This window comes from Cimex lectularius, unplaced genomic scaffold (assembly GCF_000648675.2).
Source record: "Cimex lectularius strain Harlan isolate CLEC.00 unplaced genomic scaffold, Clec_2.1 scaffold293, whole genome shotgun sequence".
Classification (NCBI taxonomy): Eukaryota; Metazoa; Arthropoda; class Insecta; order Hemiptera; family Cimicidae; genus Cimex; species Cimex lectularius.
The window spans coordinates 505,304-511,302 of NW_019392819.1; positions in this window are offsets into that span (position 1 = coordinate 505,304).

The following is a 5,999-nucleotide window of genomic DNA, read 5'->3' on the forward strand; positions in this document are numbered from 1 at the left end:
GTCAAGCCTTAATTCCACCACGCTCTCTATCTAAGTCGGATACGTCGAGCAACCTCTCTTTACATATCAGACACATAGTAGAGGGGCAGGCTTTGGCCACAAAGTAAGTGAACGTGTGTGGCACCTCGCTTGGCCTATTCTTAATCGGGTGAGGTTGAGCCCCTCTTCTACGATTCACATTATCCGAGGGCCACCTATCGATCGTTATTTCTTTAATAATTTTAAATGTTCACATTTATTCTCTATATAGGTTATGACGGCGGTTTAAAATTGTTAATGGTATTTTCATGCAAATCTTGTTCACATCTTCTTAGGTATAACAAAGTCCAGTGATAATGTATATAAGTTGTTCTTCAGCAGTTTCTTTAGTGTCGTTATCTTTTCTTCATAGAATTAGTGTCATTTCGTTTTATTGCTCTATCAATTAGATTACACACTAAGCTAATGTTGGGAATAATGTAGTAGTCTGTCTGTACTGGTATGTGTTTGATCAATCACGATCAATAAATCTAAAAAGAAGGAAAATTATTTAACATTAAGGAACACTTTTCGGCCCTGACTTTCCTGTACGAAGTGTCCGAGTGCAATTACTGGTAACAACGTTACGAATGTCCAAAATCGAATAACAGAATATTAGTGGCTAATGCCGGACGAGCTGTGCGCATAATCGTGTTTAGTTGTGTTAGCAAGTTGGTTATCGCAGTTTGTTGACATCAATTTGATAGAAATTGATCACCTCTGGTTCCTCCTTTGCCGATGGTCTATTAACAGTCTTAATCCGAGAGTCGACGCTTCGTAAAACAGGACGAAAATTACGAAAATACAGTTTCATATTTAGACTGACGGTTATATAATATAACGTTTGTAGCAACTTAACATATTTATTATTTATTACATTATTTTTATTATTCAAAGAAAATGGGCAGTTTACAGAACTGATAAAGGATCAATAAATGGTAGGACGAATGGATAAAATCGTGTTTTTGTTCGTTCGTTACTTTTGATTTATTGATATATTTTTAGTAAATGGCATGTTTATGTTTTTTAAAGTTTATCTGTATTTAAGCATATTGTCATATTTGATTTGAAAATTGATCTATTTTTTCGTCGTGAGATTTAAGAATTTTTATAAAAAATACTTTGGCTTTTGTGTGTGAAGATGCTGCATTACAGCTAGTGATACACGCATAATAAATAAACCTCGGCTTTACTTTTAATGAATAGGTAAACATTTCATTTGAAATAGTAAAATTTTAGTTTAAAAAAAAGTTGTATCACTTAGGGATAAAATATTGGACATAAACCTTTTTGATGATTGTAATTATAAAACTTAGCTTTTTATGTACCTTTAACTTTTTCTAATCCTTTTTTTTTTCAATTAACGTGCATGCGTTTTCCTACCTCTGATGTTTGTTTAATTGCCACAGAAATTAACCTGAATTTAGGAATTGAGCATTAGTGGACGTCGTCTCTCTCGATGAAGTATTTTGTGGAAGGTAGCTTTCGTCTTGCTTTATTTTTCATGAAGTTTATGTTCGCCTATAAACATTTTATTTCATCTTTGTTCTTAAGTATAAAGCGGAAAAACGGCGTACGGGGCTGGAATTTTTTAAAGGCCCCCATCTTCATACATGACATTGCACACTATAGCATATATAATTTCATACATGAAATCATCGGCATTTATACCTTCAACGTAAAAAGGAGATTGAGCACGTTGTATCTCATAGGCTTCTTCTCCATTTATTCAAGCAAGCACTAAAAAAACGCACTTCCGGCCTCTCTATAATCGAGATGGGTTCTTTAAATGCGAGACCTTTAGGTTTACACGTATTGCAAATAAATTCTGATCAATTTAAATTTACTCGTGTTAAACGAAAACCTTCCCCCTTTTATGTGGGTTTTTCAGTAAGAAGAGCTAAGCCGAGTTGGTTTTCGTTTTACGCCCTACACCTCGACCCTTATGTTTATGCCCACACATGCTACACTCAATTTCATTTCACCCGATTTTCTAAAATATATATTTTTTTAAATTGAATATGTAAACATAACGTGAACCTGAATTGCAAATGATCCATTTTTTAAACTTTACCGATAAACTTTAAACTACCGGCATAGCCTGATGATCATCCATTTCACTCAATCACTTTTGGAGTCCAGGGTCTGACCTCGTTCTTAGCCATCCTGCCTCCAAGGTTAGGCGCCATGTCAACAGAAGGTCATTATTTCAGCCTCCAACCCATCAGGTTTTAAATCTAAACCTACGCACTCTTTACTTCATTCTTTTCTATTTATATGCTAGTCACTCAGTAAGTGTGGTGGTAACTCGATATTCATCCATCGTCACACTTTTATTGCACACACATTCACGCTTATAAATACATTCTCACAGTTACCACAAAATACATTTATCACTCAACTTTTTATATGTTTACCTAGTATAATTACCTTCAATATAATGTAAATATACATTTATTAATTTATATATATATATAAGCAGTGACTCTTCAGATAATGGACCCCCCGTTTAGGGGAAACCCCCGAATGGTCATTTTCTGTGTATCTAACACCTCTATTTACGGATTACTTCATTTTTCTTAGGTAGAATAAACGGTCTCTGAGTGTTAATACTTTTAATTATATTTACAATTATGTAATTGAAGTGGAGTGTTTCCTTTAATTTTTTTTTACTTCTCCCCACAACCTATCTTACTTTCTAACCGACATTGTTTTCATATCATGATTTAAGTCAAATTTCAAATTTTTGAATGCTAACAAGACTTCGAGCCGAAAAAGGTTGACTTTAAAAGAAAGATGTAGGCGCCGTTAAATAAGGCGCGCGCTGGTGTGGTCGCGAAACATATAATGAAAATAATTAAATAAGCTACAATTATATAAAACCAACACACCTGAGGTGAACGGGTGTGCAGTCCTCGCCAGTCTTCTTATCAGTACCCAGCAATGCAGCACCTAAACCTTCAACATAAACAGGGTCTGGATAATAAATATGATGGCTTCGATTAAAGATACCCAAGATTTGAAATTAAAAGAAAATTAAGCTGAAATAACTTCTAAGTCATGAAGTAAGTCATTGAAAACGCTCATCCAATATTACAGTGGACAGACAGCGATGAGTTATCACAGGGTAGAAATCTTTTTTAGATGATATTTCCCAAAAGCGGACAAAAGTTGTCACACCTTGATTTTTATTAACAAGAGATCTATATACAGAAATACCCCAGTTTACTCCAAAAATCGGAATAAGGGATAGATTTGCTTTAGAATAAGGGATTGAAATTTCACTGAGTGACATTCCTACTCGCTCTCTATATGGAGCAAAGAAATGTACTTTTCATTTAAGTCAACTTTTTCTGCACGTCGGACAAATAAATACGAATGTTAGGATGGATGGGCTTTTAATATCGAACCCAGGATATGCAGTATTTAAACCTAGGCACAAGTAGGGTGATGGAGTGCTCAATATTTCTCTATCAATCTTGACACATATTATACTATAACTACATAATCCAATTGAGGATCAATTGTGTACTTAACATACTACTACCTATACACACTACACATCCACGCTAATAAATACATTCATTTTCAATATACACAAAAGGGAACAAAAGGGAAGCGAGATGTACACAGTAAAATGGTTTCGGACCGAAATGCTTGAAACCGTGCTCAAGCACAATCCTCATATGGGTGGCATTCCTACTCGCTCTTTTATAGTACCAAAAAACGGCACCCTTTAATTACGTGGGACGCATTCTCTACATGCCGCATAGATACGCAGGTTTTGGCTCAAAAGTAAGCATGAAAGGAAGAGCTAGATCTTGAACTATCATTTTTATTTAGTCTTAGTAAAATCGAATGCAGCGTACTTCAGGGAGGGATGTTCAGAGTGCAGCAAAAAAGAAAGGGGGAAAGTGAAGGACTTCTTCCGCTACTGACCCACTTTTTCCGACGTCTGGGTTATTTTCATAAAAAAAAAAAATAAATAAATAAATAAATATTACAGTTGTTAAACAGAGAATAAAATTATATACGTTCAATGATATGATAAAACGTCATAGCTCTTGGAAATGCCCTTTCAGAAATAAATAATATGAAAAACGTTTACGCTTACTCAACGGATTTCGTAGTTTTTCATAGTTGACATTGTAAATCAATCTTTTTTGTCTATATCATTTGTACCATGTCTTACTTCTGAGTAAGTATTCTCCGATATCATTGTGCGGTTGATGGATTAACCACGAGTGGTTTTCGGTCTGCACACGCATCATAGGACTAGCCGATAATTAAATTCAAGACGGGCCCTATTAAGGCAGAATAGCAATGCGAACACAGTGATAATAAGCACTTCGCCGAATTCCCCCTGGCCATTACGATCTTATCAACTAGTTATAAATTACCTATGCTCAGTAAAATTTCACTCGTTTCAAACCCGTTCATTGTGGCTATCCGAAGAATTGAAATATTGTATTATTATTTGGCAGCATAATATTTTATCGCTGAAAGATCGCTGGTTTATCAGATCCTTTTTGAAGAAAATGTGCCCTTTAAAGTTTAAGATCCTCATCCTAATCATCCATTAGGTTCTCACATTCATAAATAAATTTATAAATAATCAATATTTTAAAAAGAGTTTTTTCAGATTTCAATTTAATCGCAAAAGAGAAATGTGATGTATAACACATTATGAAAAATTATTTAAACGAGTGGAAGAAATAAGGGGAACATTTAAAATTTACATTTGAATTCACGTCAGTTCTCTTTCTCACCTTCAAAGCTGGAAAAATTGTGATATATTGTTTAATATTTAACATTATTTAAATTAAAAAACAAGAAGAAGCTAAGTGGAAAAAAATTAAAAACACGTAATTAAACGGATTTAAGAATTTAAATTTTAAAAGTTCACTCGCTTAATGACAAAAAATAAATATTCATGGCACTTAATCGGGGGAGGAAGAAGAAAAAGAAAAGACATTAGAAGAAGAAACTCACGAAAGATGACGTAACTACTTTTGGAGGCTATGTAAACCAAAGACTGAGATAGTTGGAAACAAATGAGGGAAACTTTCGCTTAGCGAATGGTACCGAGTCTGTATTTTTTATTTTTTCTTTCTTTTTTATAATAAAAGACACAATTATTTATTTTCGTTGTTGTTTTATATAATTCTGATTCAGTAGTGTCAGATCAGGATAAAATTATTATAGTTTAATTAACCTAATATTCCATTTGATCACATAATTAATGTTTAGATAATTTCACCTTAATTAATAATATCATTTGGTTAATTTGATTTCCCGAATCTGGATTTAGGTATGACGTAGGTGAAAAAATAAATTCAATTATTAACTGCCAAGTTTTCGAACTATTTTATTATGGTCATCGTCTGGGCAAAACAATCTAAAGATTTCTACGAATTTACATAATTAAAGTGTTTGTAGAGTTTCAAATTTTTTTGAAGACCACTCAGTTCGAACATAGCAAAGAACTGTAACACTCTGTTCATGACCTTAAAATAGGTAGAAAGCTTGGCAGATAACAGTTGAATTTGTTTTTAGATTCAGACAATACCGAGATTCGAGACGACTAGTTTATGCCATTGCAAGTGTTATTTTGTAAAAAAATGTAATATTTTGTTATCTTTTCTAAATATACTTTTTAAACAAAAACAATACCGAGATCCGGATTATTCCTGACTAAAAATTGGTCGATATATGTAACCCTTTAATATGATTTTCAAAGAAGGCAAAGGAAATTTGGTAAATACCGCCGTGAAATTGAGTGGTTAGTTAAGACTAAATCCAAACCAACACCAAATCGCTTTATTTGCACACAACCTGTTTACGTTTTAGCAATCATTTTCTCTTAATATTATTCTTAAATCAATTGTATTCCAAATTCCCAAATAAAAACCTGGTTAATGCACTGTGGTATTTTTGTGTTAATGGGCTGAAAATTGATATCTTTCGCTTCTCAATTAAAT